Below are 19,273 nucleotides of genomic sequence, written 5' to 3' on the forward strand. Positions count from 1 at the left end.
GAGCCCTGTGGGGCTATAGCCAACCCAAAATTTGCCTTATTCCACCCATAGCCATCCCTCCAAGTGCAAAGGTCAAACATTATGCAGAAATAAAAGTGGCATAGTATGACACCGCCACCCTTATTTTTGCAGTCCTGTGCTGCTGCTGGCAGAGGCACTGTTTTAGAACTGGGTGTCTGGCCAGTAGCTGCCACTTCCTGGCTGCGCAGCTCTGAAGGCAGCGCTTACCAGCTGCTGGCCACAATGCTGCCTTCAGAGCTGAGAGTCTGTGAAAAGTGATATTAACGAACATACAAATATCACTTTTCACAGCCGACTTAGCATCCCATTGCCACCCTTATTTCTGTGCTGCTGCTGGCAGCAGCGCTGACTTCAGACTGTCCAGCTCTGAAACAGCACCGCCGCCGCCAGCAGCAGCAGAGCAGAACTAAAGGTGGAAATGGGGCGCTAACTCTGCTGTGAAAAGTGATATTTGTTAATATCACTTTTGGTTTTTTCACACCCTGACTGACAAAAGTTTTACTGACAAAAGTGCTAGTGTGGACATAGCCTTACTCAGAGTGTTACAGCTAAATACAAGATGAAACAGATTGTTTAGCATAAGTAGTTAACACATTTCAAGAAAACATTCAAGGTAAAGTGGCCTATTAACACCCCTCCAGTCATAGGGAGGAAAGGAGTGTGGGAGGAGGGAAGCAGGCAGTGTTAGTGGGTTATAGATTGTTGTAATAAGCCATACATCCAGTGTCTCTATTCAGTCCAGGATTTTTAGTGTTTAAAAGTTATGAATTTAACCACTTGGGCTCATCTTTTGAAAGGCTGGACCAACAGAAGTTGGTCTAATAAAAGATTACCTCACCCACCTTGTCTCTCTAATATCCTGGGACTGATACAGCTACAACACCACAGCATGCCAACTGAACTGTAACACTTTTATAACTCGTTGGGAAGTGCCCACTGCTTTCTTGGTACTAGAGCCTGGTCATTACTTGGGCTGCTTTGCTCAACTCTGGCTCTGCAAGGGAGCTGGAAGGCTGGCAGATCCAGCCCCCTGAGGAGTTCCCCTGTGTAGAGCTCTGCTCAGAAGGCCTAAAACCATAAGAGCATCCTGGGTCTATTAGAGGAGAGCTGTTATGAGGTCAGAGTGTCCCATGTCCTAGTGAGCCCTGGCTGCCTGAAAGTCACCTGGAGAATCAGAATTAAGTTAGAGTAGTTCTAAGGGTGCTCTGACTCAAGCCAGGAACCAGTGTGTTCACAAGATCGAGAAAAGAGGGGTGAACATAAAAGTGACTAAAAGCCACCTCTTTAGCCACCCTCCTCCTGAGCTGTGCCAAATGAAGCCCATGATCTGGGCCTAGATATTTATGAAGAGTTCCTTCCCCCAGCTTGAGAGGGAAGAAAAAAAATACCACAGAGAGAATGGAATGTTTAATAGCTACTTTTCCAGAAGGTGAAAATTACTTACCTGTAACCCTGCTTCATTATGTCTCACTCTTGGATCCCTTGCTCCAAGCATGAGACAGAGCAGCTTTCATGCTAGCAATGTGCGACTCGAGTGAAAATCCTGCAATGATGCTATCTTAAAGAATATGATTTACAGATGCTATACGACCTTACACCCAGCAGATGAAGCACTACGTAATAAGCCTCATTCTATTACAGTAGCGGCATCATTGGCTCTAGTTTGTGGTAAGCCCCTGTGGGAGGTATGCAATTTGTGTGCCCTCATTAGATATGTATGCTCACCAGAGGAAGTAATAATTAAAGGCTCAAGAGTAGTATCATCTTGCTTTGTTTAAAATATATTGTCTGTTTTAAGCTTTGTAGCTTGCCAGATTATTTCTTTCTGCTTTCCTCTACATTGAGTATGAACTGGGAATGTTTGGAGAGAAAACATAGTCATTCCATGAGGGGGAACAAATTCCTTACTGTCAGTATAAAGTTACAGGTATATTTGAAAAGTGGATGTGATGGATGGTGTGCAAGCTTGTGTGCAAACATCAAGAAAGGAAAACTGATTTATGAAAAATTCTCTTAGCTCCAACACAACCACCAACTTGTTATGGGCACATTGTCAAAACAGTGACTGATGCTATTTTCCACATCAGTTCTAGAGTTTTCTACATTTTCTTCACAGTAGGAATAGAACTAGATTCTGACTTCATTTATCCCTGTAAATGCAGAGTAACGGCAAGATTTTACAGCATTCTAAGTGATATCAGAATTTGCCGTTAGGCCTCGATCATTGGCTATGGAAGGACAGCAGAAAGATGGCTTTAACTCAAGAATTTTAATATTCTAAATAAAAACATATTTAAAATTAAATTTGAAATTGACAACCTATATTGAGGCCTACATTTATTATACTCTATTAACATTATTTACATTAAATCTAAAAATATTAAGCAGTACATGTTTACTACAAAGCTTTAAAGAGAATCAAACCTCTGAACTAGTGGAAGGCACTGGCAAAGCATCTGGAACCATATTTTGTTGACGTGTTAATACTGCTTTTGACAGGGGCGGCTCCAGACCCCAGCACGCCAAGCGCGTGCTTGGGGCGGCATGCCGCGGGGGGCGCTCTGCTGGTCCCGGGAGGGCGGCAGGCGGCTCCGGTGGACCTCCCGCAGGCATGCCTGCGGAGGGTCCGCTGGTCCCGCGGCTCCAGTGGAGCATCCGCAGGCACACCTGCGGGAGGTCCACCCGAGCCGCGGGACCAGCGGACCCTCCGCAGGCACCTCCGCGGGACCGGCAACCAACAGAGCGCCCCCCGCGGCGTGCCACCGTGCTTGGCACAGTGAAATGGCTAGAGCCCCCCCCTGGCTTTTGACAACAGAAGCTTCTTCTGCAGGTACAGAAAGAACATTTTCTTCATTTCAGTTTATTCAGATAGTTCAATTTAATGACTAGTTCATTCAAATTAATTCCTGGATGTATGCAACAAGAGTATTATGACAGCAAGGAATAGAACAATGGTGAAACTACATTAGTTTGCACTCTAAGAAAAGGAGAGGGAAAGCATCAAATGGTCAAAATCGGTATAATTCCAGAGTTTTTCTTGATTATTTTGTCACCAAAAATCAGTGGGCCAAATTTTCTGCTGGCGTAAATGGGTGCAGCATCACAGACTTAAAACAAAGCATGTACACTAGCAGAGAATTTGGCTGAATGACATTATACCCTTGTATGACATAGCTATTTCTATATTACACACAAACACAGAGTATACACACACACACATATGTGTACACACACACACACACACACAAAAGTCTAGGTCTCTGCAAGTAGTCACTAAGCAAAGGATTAATGGCCGGCAGATGGAAATTGTTGATCAAGATCTAAAACTATACATGTTTAAAACATTTAAAAAGGCAGTTTTAGCATTTTTATGTCTTCCCACTAGCTCTATAATTATTATACAAAGTCCTTGGCTGCCTTCCAAGGATCAGAACTTCAGTCCTTTCTGAACATTTAGCAGTTGGACAGTGAGATTTCAAACTGCAGTTTATGCATTTATGTCATAATACACATGGCTACAATATGTTGAGTGAAGAAAGCAATGCCAAAACTTTAAATTAATAAACAAAAGATTTATATATCAGAGGAGTAGCCGTGTTAGTCTGGATCTGTAAAAGCAGCAAAGAGTCTTGTGGCACCTTATAGACTAACAGACGTTTTGGAGCATGAGCTTTTGTGGGTGAATACCCACTTCGTCGGATGCATGTAGTGGAAATTTCCAGGGGTAGGTATATATAAACAAGCAAGAAGCAGGCTAGAGATAACGAGGTTAGTTCAATCAGGGAGGATGAGGCCCTGTTCTAGCAGCTGAGGTGTGAAAACCAAGAGAGGAGAAACTGATTTTGTAGTTGGCAAGCCATTCACAGTCTTTGTTTAATCCTGAGCTGATGGTGTCAAATTTGCAGATGAACTGAAGCTCAGCAGTTTCTCTTTGAAGTCTGGTCCTGAAGTTTTTTTGCTGCAGGATGGCCACCTTAAGATCTGCTAGTGTGTGGCCAGGGAGGTTGAAGTGTTCTCCTACAGGTTTTTGTATATTGCCATTCCTAATATCTGATTTGTGTCCATTTATCCTTTTCCTTAGAGACTGTCCAGTTTGGCCGATGTACATAGCAGAGGGGGATTGCTGGCATATGATGGCATATATTACATTGGTGGACGTGCAGGTGAATGAACCGGTGATGGTGTGGCTGATCTGGTTAGGTCCTGTGATGGTGTCGCTGGTGTAGATATAAAAGATTTATATTAACACTATAAAATAATTTGAACACAGGGCAAATGGGAATTGGTTGATGAAATCACAGAAATATAGGACAGAAAAGAACTTTAAGAAGTCATCTAGTCCATCTCCCTGCTCTGAGGCAAGACCAGCTCTATCTAGATCATCCCGAAAGGTTTTTTTCTAATCTGTTCTTAAAAACTTCCAATGACTGGCATTTCACAATCTCTCTTGGTAACCTATTCCAGGATTTAAACTACCCTAATACTTAGAAAGCTTTTCATAATATCTAACCTAAATCTCCTGTGCTGAAGATTAACCTTGTCCTACCTTCAGTGGACATGGAGAACAGTTGATCACTGTCCTCTCTATAACAGCCCTGTACATATTTGAAGACTTATCAGGTCCCCACTTAGTCTTCTTTTCTCAAGACTAAACATGTCCAGTTTGGTTTTTTTAGCCTTTGTCATAAGTCAGGTTTTCTAAACCTTTTATCATTTTTGTTGCTCTCCTCTGGACTCTCTCCAGTTTTTCCACATATTCCTTAAAATGTGGTGTCGTGCCCAAAACTGTACACAGGACTCCAGCTGAGACCTCACTAGGGCTGAGTAGAGCAGAACGATTACCTCCCATGTCTCACATAAGAAATTCTTGTTAATACACTCAGGAATGACATTAGCCTTTTTCAGAATTGCATCACATTGTTGACTCATATTCAACTCATGATCCACTATAACCCCCAAATCCTTTTCTGCAATACTGGTGGCTGGTCAGTCATTTCCTGTTGTGTATTTGTGCATTTGATTTTTTCTTTTTCAGTGCGGCACTTTGCACTTGTCTTTACTGAATTTCATCTTGTTGATTTCAGGTCAATTCTCCAATTTAATCAAGATCACTCTGAATTCTAATGCTGTCCTCCAAAGTTCTTGCAACCCCTGCCAGAGTGGTGTCATCCACAAATTTTATAAGCATACTCTCCACCCCATTATCCAGATCAGTAATGAAAATATTCATTAGTACTAGAACCAGGACAGACCCTTGTGGGACCCCAACTAGATCTATCTTCCTTGTTTGACAGTAAACCATTCATATCAACTCTCGGAGTATTAGAGAGTCATGGTGGGTCAGGTAATATCTTTTATTGGACTAACTCCTGTTGGTTAGAGAGACAATCTTTTGAGCTTATACAGAGCTCTTCTTCAGGTCAGGGAAAATAACTCAGCTAAATACAAGGTGGAACGGATTGTTTAGCATAAGTAGTTAACATGTATTTCAAGGGACCATTCAAGGGGAAGTGGCCTGTTAACACCTCTCCAGTCATAAAGGGGGAAGACAGCCGGGGTGGGGTGAGGTGGGGGGCTGTTAGTTGGTTACAGATTGTGGTAATAACCATAAATCCAGCATTACTATTCACTCTGTAATTTTTAATGTCTAGCAAAGTTATAAACTTATCTTCCACAGGTTGACTGTGTGTTGTGTGAAAAAATACTTCCTTTTGTTTGTTTTAAACCTGCTGCCAATTAATTTCATTTGGTGGTCCCTAGTTCTTGTGTTATGAGAAGGAGTAAACCTGTTTACTTTCTCCACACCAGTCATGATTTTATAGACCTCTATCATATCCCATCTTAGTCATCTCTTTTCCGAGCTGAAAAGTCCCAATCTTATTAATCTCCATCCATCAGCAAGCACACCACAACAAACACAAACACACACCAGACAACAAATTTACTCCACAGGTCACGTACTCACTCCTCCTTCACCTGGAGAACTCCCTCACAAAACTTCCGTTAGCCGCTTCTGTTCACTAGTTTCTCTGGTTGCTTAGGAGCAGGCTTTTTAAAGCCCTGGTCTTCCTGAGTATCCCCACCCCCTGGTAAAGGGTGGAATCTATCATTTCATGATAACTTTCACCCAGTTGCCTTCAACCTTCAGGCCTGCAAACAGTTCCTCCATTAACCAGAATTAAGTTTAAAATGGCTGTTCCCCTGGTTACTTCCTCCACGTTCTGAAACAAGAAGTTGTCCAATAAGCTGTTGGAATGTACTGAAGACATTTTGTGTTTTGCTGTATTACTTTTCTAACAGATGTCTGGGTTGTTAAAATCTCCCATTACTATCAATTCTTGCATTTGGATATTTCTGTTATTTGTTCTAGCATGATGCATTGTCATCTACTTGTCTTGCTTAGGAGATGGCCTGCTGCATGTTGTAACAGCTTTTTTTCTTTTAGCCTTCACAGTCAGACCCAAACAGAGAGCATTGCTAAGTCCAGGCTTGAAATGGCAACGAAAGATTATTGTGGCTAGGTCAATGACCATGAATGAGGGCTGTAAGTCTTCCTCTTAGCAGAAGTCAGGAGTAGACATTTCTTGTTACTTTTCTTATCTATCTGTGTGTCTAGGACTAGCAATAAGCCTGGCAGAATTCAAGACAGGTTAGTATTTGGATGAACAGAGGGCAGACATCTTCAGTGGAAAGTCCAGTCAAGGATTCCCCGTCACCACCATCAGTATCAATCTGTACTTCTGATGTTGAGTTTAGCCCAAATGCTTTTCAATCAGGAACTTTTTTCCTTCCGATATTGATCAGCTATGTGATGGCACTATCTACTCCAGAAAAAAGTGAGATAGCTTTGGTTCATCTGCATATTACTGGCATCTGAGCCCAGAGAACCTTAGAATCGTCCCAGAGCTCTGATATTTGCTCTGTACACAGGAGGGTATAAAAGTCACACCCTTGACTGACAAACTAAAATCCGTCTGTCCCAGATACAGAAAACTTCCTGTTTGATCAAATAATACCTTCTTCCCTACACACCTCAGTGAACACCCTTATGGAGAACTGTTTTGTTGGGTTCTCTGACTAGTAACGTCTCCCTTTAATTGTGGGCTCCAGCTCTCAGTCAGTCACTGAACATATTTTGCCTGACCATTGCTACTGAATGTATGCATTCTTGAACAACGATGTAATGTAAATATTTTATTTGTGTTACAGTATGCACATTTTGATCAGAGAGAGAGAGAGAGAGAGATATTTCTGACCCCCTTGAAAAAAGCACCCTCTAAAAGGTAAGATAATTGGACTTGCCAGTATTTCCTTAGGATTGCTAAGAATCATGTGACAAACATTTTTCTTCAGAACATATATTTACATCAATATTAACTATTTAGTGAAAAATGCTCTTTGAATATGTAAATATTTAAGAGTCATTGAAATTAGCATCTGCTATCACAGTTATCTGTAGTAAATTCTCACAGTGAATATGCTTTCCAAGTGGATCAAAGAGATTTCCATATTTAAAAGAAACTCACACATATGCAAACATGCACTAAAATGGAATATATATTTCTACAAGTGCTAAACAAGAAAACTGTGTGTGTATTACTAAGGTCATAGATTAAAAGAATGTAAGGAAGCAGAGACTGTTGCATTTTAAAAAGCTACAGAATATGTTCTACATGTTGGTCAGGACATAGTTTTGTAAAAAAAGAAAAAGAAAAATATTATTTCTCTATTTGTTTAACATGCTGCTTGGTGAATTCTCTGTACTGTATAATTTGCTAAATAAGTAGTGTATAAACACGTTAAAATAGTATAAATATAACGCAAGAGTTTAAATGTCACATCACTACAAGGCCAATGGAATGCATTCTGGCACCATTTCAAAATTACAAATAGGGATATTTTGGAGGAAAACAGGGGAACACCTTTTAACCCAGTTGTAATACATAGGACTAGGAGATTTAGCCTTAAGACTTACTTCTGGAACAATTAATACAAGACCCCACCAGCTGATATTAGGTTGGCAGGTGGCAAAATTAATCCAGAGTTTATTGTTCATTACCTGCTTGTTTTACTGTTACATTATCCTTTCTAACTCCTCTCTTTCTCATGCATTTGTTTTCCTCCACTTATTGAGTCTAGTCATTATCTAAGAAAAGGGACTGTCCTTTTATTACATGGGGCCTTAGGATTGGCTCTCTCTTGGATGGGCTCAAGTGCCCCTTTGGGTGTTTTGGCTGCATGGCTCATAGAGAGGAAAAGTGATGGTACTCTCCCAAAAGTCAATAACTCATGGTCTCTGCATGAAATGGCGCTCTCGGCAGATGTGTGCGTACTGAGACTGATGGACAATAATCTGGCCTCAGTAATACATCCCTTTGTCACCTCCCAACTGGACTACACCACCACAATTTGGCTGAGCATGAAATTGTCAGCCCTTACAAATGCCACCTAGTGTAGAGTGCAACAGCCTTTTGATTTCAGGGCCCCCCAAATTTCACTGAATGGGGACTCAGCATGGGCACAGTGGGCTGTGCTAGCGGATCCTGAAGCAGGACAATGGTCTTTTTTATACAACTTCCAGATAAATCCCAACCCCATTGCTTATAACTTTGAGTTCCGAGTGTACCAAGAAAATAAACATGCCTCATTTGGTCTGATCATAAATTGCATCTCCTTCTCTCTTTACTCTGACTTTATGTACTGCCTCAAAAGTTAAATTTGAAATAAAATACTCTTGCTTTTGTGGGAAGTGGGAGCAGTTTTTCCCTAACAGATGATACAATAATACGATTGCCTCACCCACAGATATCCATTTTTAATACCTAAGCTTTCTGCCTACAAAACATGGTTCTATGTTAGTATCCACAACCTGAGACCAACTCTGTAACTACTCAGCATTTAGACTTTACCAAGTCCTATATTTCATCTGATTTGCAGTCAGAGGGAATGTCAATATACTTGCATCAACAATATTGTGTTCCTTTAAATAGTGTGTGATAAGGCTTTCCAGGCTTGAGATAGCAAGCAGCAGAGTATATTTTACTTCACCAACTTTGTACATTATGGCAGATCAAAACCATTAGTATTAGACCTGACCAGTGAATTTTCCAGAAGGCATAGCTGGAAAAAATTGAGTGTCACTAAATAGGCCCAATAAAATTATAATCTTTAACAGGTGAGGAAACATCACCGTAGTTCCCTCTCTGCATGCAGCTTTCATCCATTTCACACTGATCTGGACTAAACCTCAGGCCATATAACCTTCTCAACCAATTCCCCATACAGTGGAATCCACCTTTATGGCAATCCCAGGGCCAGCCAGCAATGGAAGAAGCCCAGGCAGCCACCATTTGGCAGATCCCCCATGATAAATGTTTCTTCTACGAAGGGGGCAAATCCTATCATCCCGATGGAAGAACCTCACAGAGGTTGTTTCTGCTAACTCTCCCCTCCTGCCAGGGGGTTTAACACGAGGGCATGATCTGGTTCAAGGTAATAATTAAAATAGGTTTACACACAAATATTTGTATGGCTAATGCCAATTTCATTTGCTATACTACTCACTCCTCAAGAAGTTGAAAAAATTGGATAGCCCCTACAGAGCAATCACAGTCTCTTAGCATAACTATATTTAACTTATTGTAAATGCATATACTACCATGCAAACTTAAAATTTCCACTTCAGTCATGGAGCTCAAATGATTACCATCACAATAGAGTATGAAACAGCTCAATGAATCTCTGGACAACTAGGAGATTCATAGCCTAGTGTAAAAAAGTATGAAACATTACAGACAAGCTGGAGCCAAAGGAGACCACACGTTTCAATCAAGAGTTCCCTGAAACAAGCTTTCAGTTAATTCTGAAAAGTCACTCTGTGACAGATTTCTCAGACAGAAACATCACACAGTTAAATTCAATCAGTTAAGTAATAGAGTACAATCATTGCCACTGCTGCACTAAATAGACATTTAAAGTTAACCCCTTTTTAAGTTACATCAATTTTAGAGCTTAAACTAGTAGATGTTTTAAACACATGCTACTAGTTTAGCTGGGGTCTGAGAAGGTCACCCTTAGCTTTGGAGGACAGAGCTAACATTCAGAGGGATCTTGATAAGTTGGAGAACTGGGCTATAGAGAACAAAATGAAACTCAACAAAGACAAATGTAAGGTGCAACACTTAGAGAAGAAAAACCAAATGCACAAATACAGAATGGGGGAAAACTGGTTTGGCAACAGCACTGCTGAGAAGGATCTGGGAGTTTTGGTGGATCACAACCTCAACATGAGACAGCAATGCAATGCTGATGCAAAAAAAGCAAATGCAAGTCATGGGAGGTGATAATGCCCCTCTACTCGGCGCTGGTTAGGCCCCAGCTGGAGTACTGTGTCCAGTTTTGGTCATCATGTATAGAAAGGATGTAGAGAAAGTGGAAAGGATCCAGAGGTGAGTGGCAAAGGGATGGAATGCAAACCATATAAGCAAAGGCTGAAGGAAGTGGGTATGTTTAGTTTGGAAAAGAGAAGATTAAGTGTGTGGGGGGGCATGATAGTGGTATGAAGATCCTTGAAAGGCTGCCATAAACAAATGGAGAAAAGTTGTTCTCTTTTGCCACAGAAGGCAGGACAACAGGCAATGGGGTTCTTCAAAGTACAGCATGGCAGGTTTAGATTAAATCTCCGGAAAAACTGCCCAACTGTAAGAACAGTAGGACAACGGAACAGAATGCCTCAGGAGTTTGTGGAAGCTTCTTCACTGAAGGTTTTCAAAAGGAGGCTGTATAGCCATCTGTCTTGGATGGTTTAGACAGAACAAATCCTGCATCTTAGTAGAGAGTTAGACTAGATGACCCTTGTGGTCAGTTCTAACCCTATGACTCTATAATATTCTATAACAGTCATAAATTACTTCAAGTATGAACATCCAATACTGAGAAGACTGAACATTACCTGAAGTCATCATACTGACTGGTCAAATATGACCAAACTCATAAGGATAGTTAAGAAGTCGCATACACAGCTTTAAATGCAAAAATATTATGTGAAAGGCCAGATCCCAGAGGGGAGGTTGGTGAATGAAAATCCTCTGTGATCTCTTCTGAGAATCACATAAGGTATGAGATGAAACTTTCCCCTCTTTAAAATGGAAAAATTTACCTTCATCACCAGAGTCCCAAACTAACACGAGCAATCATACAAATTATGCGAGGCAGTGAGGGGAAAACAAAACAAAGCAAACACCCAAAAAACTGAGCCATGTCAAACAAAGAGCAACTGTTTTGTATTTTTAATGAAATCTTTCAAATTTGACCATTTTAAAGAAGAAACATCCCATCGGAGTTAAACATGTTAAGGGGCTGGAGAGTTTAAAGCACTTTACCAAAATAATGAAGGATATGTAAATACTTGCATATGTTGATAACTGAATCAACCTGGAAGTTCACAGTGGAAGCCACTATACCACAGATACTGAAATCTATGCCATAATCTAAGCATAAATTATTCAGGTCACAGCCACAAGAGATGTAAACAGACAGTTCTTCAAGGTGGTCCTCTTGTGACAACAATTGTTACAGTATAATTTAAAATAGAAAGATACCTTTTGATTAACTATTGTGATTTTATTATTTATGAAAGAGAAACTGATAGCAATGACTAAATCCAAGCAGTGTTACACTTGTGTTATGTAAGAGTCTGCACACAGTTCAGCATATTCAGTTCTTCATTTACATCATTATATCACATATAGCAATAGGCTTTCTCTGAACAAAATCTTCCTATTGTGTGAATTCATTTATTTAAAATCTATCAAAATCTCTAAATACCTGAGTTTTTATTAATGAAAATACATACAAAACTTGAAAAAATGTCTACATCAGAACTCCTGAACCATCAACAAAATTTCCCCTCAGCCTTGAAACAACTCACATCCTGTTCAGCCTGTTCATTCAGAGAAAATTGAGAAAAATAGGCAGACCTCACAGCATGCCCTAAATGTCTTTGTGAAGAAACTAACTTGCTTCAGGAACAATGAGATCTCTGCCATAAAATGGAACCTGATATAGTCATCATTCTAAACGTTAAACACGATGTAATGTGTCATCCAGCATCTTCAATTCCTGTAAACCTTAAACTCTAATAATTTAGCTGTGTGCTAGAATGTCCAGGGCTACTCCCCCTCCATCACCACCAGCTAATCACTTTCTAAATAGAGAACAGTACACAAATTGGCAGGTAGGTGGACAGTACAGCCAATGCTTGCAATTTTATTATGAGTCTTGCAGCATTTGGTGTTTTCCTTAAAGTCCCAGTGCCTGGAGTCATACCATTATGTGAGAATTTCAAGCTTTCATTTAAGAAAAATGAAAAAAGGTACAGTTCTAATTTTCATAGTCACAGAGAAGAGCTTGAGAATGTGCCCCAACTGTACCTTAAAGGCTAAAAAAAGCAGAAGGAAAAATAAACCAGTTTAAAAAAAATCTCAATTTTTGGGACAGACTCATGATCTTTGGATTCCTGATGCTAGCAATACCAGCTGGGAGAAAACAGTATAATCTCTTCTACTGTCTCTTGTAGGCAGGGCCGCCCAGAGGATTCAGGGAGCCTGGGGCAGGGCCGGGTCTTTGGTGGCAATTCGGCGGCGGGTCCTTCCATCCAAGAGAGACCCGCCGCTGAATTGCCACTGATGAATGAAGCAGCGGCGGCGGTAGAGCTGCTGCTAATCGCAGCTTTTTTCTTTCTTTTTTTTTTCCCCTCTGCCGCTTGCGGGGGTGCTTGTGCTCACCGGGCACTTCAGCAGCGGGTCTTTCACTCGCTCTGAGTCTTCCGCTGCACTGAAGGACCCTCCGCCTAAGACCCGGAGCGAGTGAAGGGCCCGGCGTGGAAGTGCCACCGAAAACCCAGAGCGGCTTGCGGGGCCCGGGGCAAATTGCGTCCCCCTCTGGGCAGCCCTGCTTGTACGTCTTGCTTACACTTTAACTCTGAAGCAGCAGTGCTGTAGCGCTTCAGTGAAGATGCTACCTCCGCTGACGGGAGGGGTTCTCCCATTGGTGCAGGCACTCCACTTCCCTGAGAGGCAGTAGCTAGGTTGATGGGTGAATTATCCCGCCAACCTAGCACTGTTTATTCTGGAGGTTAGGTTGGTTTAACTGCATTGCTCACGGGTGTGGACTTTTCACATCCCTGAGCAGTGTAGATATACCGACCTAATTTCCTAGTGTAGATCAGGCCCTAGTTTCATCCCCTTCACTATATTTTCTACTCCATCCCTAACAGACCTACATTATTTTTATTTAGACCTCTCCGTATTCTGCGCTATACTTTGACCTCCTCCTTGGATTTTCTTTTTCTGCATGCTCTCTCTCCCCCGCTTCCTTCCCCATCCACTTTCCCTATGTTTCTCCACACACTCTCTCTCTCTCCTTCCTTCCTTTCCTCCCATATGTTTCTCCCCACATCTTTTCCACCTTCACCAAATATCTCTGCCAGGAATAGCCTGACCAAAAAAAAAAAAAAAAAAGCTTGGCCCTTCTAGACAGCTGAAAATAGAGATACTCTTCTGAGCCTTCTTGTTCAATATCTGTGCTGCCTTGAATCATAGAAGCATAGTGTTGGAAGGGACCTCAGGAGGTCAGCTAGTCCAACCCCTGCTCAAAGCAGGGCCTAATCCCCAACTAAATCATCCCAGTCAGGACTTTGTCAAGACTGACCTTAAAAACTTCTAAGGATGGAGATTCCATCACCTCCCTAGGTAACCCATTCCAGTGCTTCACCACCCTGCTAGTGAAAAAGTTTTTCCTAATATCCAACCTAAACCTTCCCCACTGCAACTTGAGACCATTACTCCTTGTTCTGTCATCAGGTACCACTGAGAACAGTCTAGATCAGGGATGGGCAAACGTTTTGGCCTGAGGGCCACATTGGGGATGCAAAACGGTATGGAGGGCCGGGTAGAGAAGGCTGTGCCTCCCCAAACAGCCTGGCCCCTGCCCCCAACCAACCCCTCTCATTTCCGGCCCCTTGACTGCCCCCCTCCAAACCCCCGACCTATCCAATCTCCCTGCTCCTTGTCCCCTAACAGCCCCCTTCTAGGACCCCCTGCCCCTACTTGCCCCATGGGACCCTACCCCCTATCCATCCCCCCCGCTCCCTGTCCCCTGACTGCCCCAACCCCTATCCACATCCCCGCCTCCTGACAGGCCCCCGGGACTCCTACGTTTATCCAACCCCCCACCCCGTTCCCCATCCCGACTGCCCTCCTAGAAACTCTGCCCCATCCAACCGCCCCCTGCTCCCCATCCCCTGGGATCCTCTGCCCCTTATCCAATCACCCAGCCCCAGCCACCTTACCATACTGCTCAGAGCAGCATATCTGGCCACCATGCCGTCCAGCCGGAACCAGACATGCTGCCGCGCTGTCCTGCAGGAGTGCGCAGCCCTGCCACCCAGAGCACGGCGTGGCTGCAGGGGGGGGCGGGAGGAGAGCAGGGGAGGGACAGAAGGGGAAGGGCCGGGGGCTAGCCTCCCTAGCCGGGAGCTCAAGGGCCGGGCAGAACAGTCCCGCGGGTCGGATGTGGCCCACGGGCCATAGTTTGCCCACCTCTGGTCTAGATCCATCCTCTTTGTAACCCCCTTTCAGGTAGCTGAAAGCAGCTATCAAATCCCCCCTCATTCTTCTCTTCTGCAGACTAAATAATCCCAGTTCCCTCAGCCTCTCCTCATAAGTCATGTGCTCCAGCCCCCTAATCATTTTTGTTGCACTCCGCTGGACTCTTTCCAATTTTTCCACATCGTTCTTGTAGTGTGGGGCCCAAAAGTAGATGCAATACTCCAGATGAGGCCTCACCAATGCTGAATAGAGGGGAATGATCACGTCCCTCGATCTGCTGGCAATGCTCCTACTTATACAGCCCCAAATGTCGTTAGCCTTCTTGGCAATTAGGGCACACTGTCGACTCATATACAGCTTCTCACCCACTGTAACCCGTAGGTCCTTTTCTGCAGAACTGCTGCCTAGCCACTCGGTCCCTCATCTGTAGCAGCGCATGGGATTCTTCGTTCCTAAGTGCAGGACTCTGCACTTGTCGTTGTTGAACCTCATCAGATTTCTTTCGGCCCAATCATCTAATTTGTTTAAGTCCCTCTGTATCCTATCCCTACCCTCCAGCGTATCTACCACTCCTCCCAGATCAGTGTCTTCTGCAAACTTGCTGAGGGTGCAATCCATGCCATCCTCCAGATCATTAATAAAAATATTGAACAAAACCGGCCCCAGGACTGGCCCTTGGGGCACTCCACTTAATACCAGCTGCCAACTAGACATGGAGCCATTGATCACTACCCATTGAGCCCAATGATCTAGCCAGCTTTCTATCCATCTTATAGTCCATTCATCCTGCCCACACTTCTTTAACTTGCTGGCAAGAATACTGTGGGAGACCATATCAAAAGCTTTGCTAAAGTCAAGGAATAACAGGTCCATTGCTTTCCCCTCATCCACAGAGCCACTTATCTCCTCACAGAAGGCAATTAGGTTAGTCAGGCATGACTTGCCCTTGGTGAATCCATGCTGACTGTTCCTGATCACTGTCCTCTCCTCTAAGTGCTTCAAAATGGATTCCATGAGGACCTGCTCTATGATTTTTCCAGGGACTGAGGTGAGGCTGACTGACCTGTAATTCCCTGGATCCTCCTTCTTCCCTTTTTTAAAGATGGGCACTACATTAGCCTTTTTCCAGTCATCCAGGACCTCATCCGATCGCCATGAGTTTTCAAAGATAATGGCTCTGCAATCACATCCGCAAACTCCTTTAGCACCCTTGGATGAAGTGCATCTGGCCCCATGGACTTGTGCTCGTCTAGCTTTTCTAAATAGTCCTGAACCACTTCTTTCTCTACAGAGGGCTGGTCACCTCCTCCCCATACTGTGCTGCCCAGTGCCCAAGGAGCTGACCTTGTTCATGAAGACAGAGGCAAAAAAAGCATTGAGTATATTAGCTTTTTCCACGTCCTCTGTCACTAGGTTGTCTCCCTCATTCAGTAAGGGGCCCACACTTTCCCTGACCTTCTTCTTGTTGCTAACATACCTGTAGAAACCCTTCTTGTTACTCTTAACATCCCTTGCTAGCTGCAACTCCAAGTGTTATTTGACCTGCCTGATTTCACTCCTGCATGTCCGAGCAGTATTTTTATACTCCTGTCTGTTCATTTGTCCAATCTTCCACTTCTTGTAAGCTTCTTGAATCTCTTAGCTGTGCAGTGTGAGTGGATATTTCCTGTGGCAATAATGAATTGCCTGGAAAGTGGGAGGGGTGGAGAGAAATGCTTCCTAGTAAGAGAGACCAAGGCTCTGCTGTGCAGCAGGATAACACAACTGTGCTATGGGGCCAAGAAACCCACTAGGTCAGAGAGAGTGTCTTGGCCTGGAGAAATACAACCTTGCAATCTCATTATGGGGAAGTTGTGTCTAAACTTTCAAGAAAAAAAGAAAAAGAAATAAAACAAAAACAAACTGTCTCCTTTAAGAGTCCCCCTCTGTCAGAAATTGGGAGGGGAAGGCATCACCTGAACTGGTAGGCAAGCCTGTGTAGTGGGGGGACAAAGGGGCTCAGGTGAGACACTGGCCCCTGTGCCAACCATGACCTGCACTATATGAATTACTGCTGGTTAGTTCCCAGATAAATTAAATAATTAAGTTACAGCCTAATTAATCCATTTCCTTTATATTTTATCTTTCTCTCTGTGCATTCAGGTAAAAAACTCAGTATCAAACGAAGCAGCTGTAACATTTGGAGGCGTCATAAGACCCAGTCTCAGCAAACTGGGATGTTTCATTACCTTAAATATAGGTTTGGTGGTCTACTGCTTTTTGGAATTAGTCAAACTATTTCCTTGGAATAATGTTCTTAGCATGTAGTCTATTCACCCTGAGTATCATACTCCTCAATCCTGTGGGCAGCTATCTGCATGAGGAAAAAGGTCACTAAGATAGCTGAAGATTTTTGGCCATTTTATTTGGGGGGGGTGTGAGGGGACAGACCCTCAGAATTCAACACCATCAAAATGTTTACAAATTTGTGTCAGTTTTGCCAAAAACTTTTTGGTCAAAATATTAAAAAAAAATTTTTTTTTTGTTCAAAACAACATTGTTTCAAAATTCCCCTAACTTTATTTAAAAGAACTAAAAATATTATAACATGCTCAAAATCTAACAAAAACTTTGTTTCATTTCACCTGAAACAATTCCCCGCCCCCCAAATTGTGAATGAACAAAAAAATCCATTATTTGCACAACTCCAGTCACCAACCAATTCACTTTTATTGCTACAAGGAATAGATCATCCAAACAGACCAAACAAGCATAACCCAATTTAAAAAAAAAAAATCCGCCCGCCCCACCCATTACCTAGAAAGAAAGAGGTATCTGTAGCAGTTTGGGTCAGAAAGTGAACAGTACACTTCCAAACATAAGGTAAGAATGAATTAAAAAAAAAATTGACCCAAACATTCTCATGTTTCTCAAACCACACCTGATCCATATCTTTTGCAAAAAAATAAAGCTTGAAAAAGGTTGTTTGTCTGACCCTGTGTGCTAATGTGTTTGCATTTTTCCTGGCACTTCATTTTCTGACCTGGATAAGATGCTTTTTTGTAGTATTTTCCAAGCCAAATGACATTACAAAGTAAGGCAGTTATTGCAATAAATTCTGCCCCTACAGGATGGTAAACAGGTTTTTAGTTGGTGGGTTTGTTTTTTGTTTTTTCCCCTCTGCTAGCTCTTATTTCTGGGAAGGACAAGAAAAAAGGGATTCTTTCTTTGGGTGATGTGTGGGTGTCAGTTTTGTGTTATAATGGACTACTACAGTTAGACAAGAAAGGGACCGAACATCCGTGAACAGTAGAAGGAAACTGAAGTAAGGAAGAGAGAGAAGCAGTGTTAAAGGATCAGAAGGATCCACTTTTACAGAAGATTTGGTTAGATGGGTTGTGTTCATTGCATGGTCAAACACATCAAATATAAAACAAAACAAGAAAAACAACCCACCATCCCCCTCAAGCAAATATGGTGAAGGGCTTATCTGTAAATATGTATTTATAGAAAATACTCTTAATCAGCATTATCCACAGAGCTTAATGCAGCTCAGGCCTGGTCTACACTATGCATTTATACCGAATTTAGCAGCGTTAAACCGATTTTACGCTGCACCCGTCCACACAACGAAGCCCTTTATATCGATATGAAGGGCTCTTAAAACCGATATCTGTACTCCTCCCCGACGAGGGGAGTAGCGCTCAAATCAATATTGCCATGTCGGATTAGGGTTAGTGTGGCCGCAATTTGACGGTATTGGCCTCCGGGAGCTATCCCACAGTGCACCATTGTGACCGCTCTGGAAAGCCATCTGAACTCGGATGCACTGGCCAAGTAGACAGGAAAAGCCCCGCGAACTTCTGAATTTCATTTCCTGTTTGGCCAGCGTGGAGAGCTCACCAGCACAGGTGTCCATGCAGAGCTCATCAGCACAGGTAACAGCACAGCACAGGTAACAGTCTCCTGAGAATCGAAAAAGAGCTCCAGCATGGACTGCACAAGAGGTACTGGAACTGATCGCTGTATGGGGAGAGGATTCCGTGCTAACAGAACTCTGTTCCAAAAGACAAAATGAAAAAACATTTGAAAAAATTTCCAAGGCCATGATGCAGAGAGGCCACACCAGGGACTCAGTACAGTGCCGTGTGAAAGTTAAGGAGCTCAGACAAGCCTACCAGAAAACCAAAGAAGCAAACGGAAAGACCGGGGCAGGGCGAAAAACATGCCACTTCTATGCTGAGCTGCATGCAATTCTAGGGGGGTCCGCCACCACTACCCCACCCCTGTCCATGGATTCCGAGGCGGGGGTGGTAATCGCAGCCATGGCTGAGGATTCTGCGGACGGGGAAGATGAGGAGGAGGAAGAGGAGGATGAGCTTGTAAAGAGCACACAGCACTCCGTTCTCCCCAAAAGCCAGGAGCTTTTTCTCACCCTGATGGAATTACCCTCCCAAGCAACTATCCCAGACAATGAAGCCACGGAAGGGACCTCTGGTGAGTGTACCTTGTAAATATAAAACATGGTTTAAAAGCAAGCGTTTTTTAATGATTAATTTGCCCTGAGGACTTGGGATGCATTCGCGGCCAGTACAGTTACTGGAAAAGTCTGTTAACATGTCTGGGGATGGAGCGGAAATCCTCCAGGGACATCTCCATGAAGC

The 19,273-nt window shown here is 43.0% G+C and overlaps 1 protein-coding gene and 1 long non-coding RNA gene across 9 annotated transcripts in view; one reads left to right on the top strand and one right to left on the bottom strand.

The window, feature by feature from the left end:
• The window catches only part of CACNB2 (calcium voltage-gated channel auxiliary subunit beta 2), a 424,293-nt gene that overhangs the window by 105,144 nt on the left and 299,876 nt on the right, over window positions 1–19,273 (bottom strand). The gene's annotated exons all lie outside the window — the stretch shown is intronic.
• On the top strand, window positions 4,149–16,967 carry LOC120397993. The gene is made up of 3 exons (XR_005594123.1): window positions 4,149–4,184; window positions 7,231–7,304; window positions 16,773–16,967. It is a non-coding gene; the product is annotated as an uncharacterized LOC120397993 (long non-coding RNA).

This window comes from Mauremys reevesii, linkage group 2 (genome assembly GCF_016161935.1).
Source record: "Mauremys reevesii isolate NIE-2019 linkage group 2, ASM1616193v1, whole genome shotgun sequence".
Lineage (NCBI taxonomy): Eukaryota > Metazoa > Chordata > Testudines > Geoemydidae > Mauremys > Mauremys reevesii.